Genomic DNA, 850 nt, shown 5'->3' on the forward strand with positions numbered 1-850 from the left:
GCAATATATCGGGATATATTGTATCGTGACCCCTCTGTTATATGTATCGTATCGCCAAATTCTTGCCAATACACAGCCCTAGTTCAAACCACACTCAAAATCCACCCACGCCCAAGAAACTCCACTTTGTGACTGCAGAGACCTCTACTGGCTTTGTAACAAAAAGTTGGAGTAGCAGTAATCAGTAAAATGTGAAGAACATAACATCCTGCAGGTTTTTAGACGTTTCTCTGCTTTGAATGCAGGAGCGATTTAACAGGCTTCTACAGAGTTTGAAAACCTGCTGAATTGCAGGAAAACCACTAACAGGTGCAGATTTGTGGACCAGGATTTAACCTTTACTTCTAATAACTTTATTTACCTCTCAATGTATTTAAAAACACAGACTTTACTAACTCATATTTCTTAGGTTGATTATTTTCAGTTTCATTATTTTCCTACAGGTTTATTGTTGAATCGTGATTCCTTCGCTCTCTGAAAACACGTTTCTGTACTCTGCAGTAAGTTTCGTCTGTCCTACTACCCCCACCGCCTGGAGAGCTTCACTGGTCTGCTGAGGGAGGCCTTCAAGGGCAGGATGGAGCACAGCATGTTTGGTGATTTTAAGACGTACACCTCCGGCCAGAGCCAGGTGCCGTGTTACTTCATCCACGTCTGCAAGAAAACAGCCTGAACGGACTGCTGTCAAAAATACAAAACAGGCCTCCAGATCTGTGGGAAAATAACACATTTGATATTTTTGGCTGCATTTAAAGATCTGAGCGACTCGTCAGCTTTAAAAACAGATATTACACTTTATTTTAAGAAATTCAAAATATAATTTCAAAGTTTTATTTTTTGTCCCCAGGAT

General features: G+C 40.4%; 1 pseudogene; it reads left to right on the forward strand.

The window, feature by feature from the left end:
- The first annotated feature begins 501 nt into the window (after positions 1 to 501).
- On the forward strand, positions 502 to 815 carry LOC106512266 (glycine N-methyltransferase pseudogene; annotated as a pseudogene).
- Positions 816 to 850: the final 35 nt, after the last annotated feature.

The sequence above is a fragment of the Austrofundulus limnaeus genome, unplaced genomic scaffold (genome assembly GCF_001266775.1).
Source record: "Austrofundulus limnaeus strain Quisiro unplaced genomic scaffold, Austrofundulus_limnaeus-1.0 Scaffold5255, whole genome shotgun sequence".
In the NCBI taxonomy this organism is placed as follows: domain Eukaryota; kingdom Metazoa; phylum Chordata; class Actinopteri; order Cyprinodontiformes; family Rivulidae; genus Austrofundulus; species Austrofundulus limnaeus.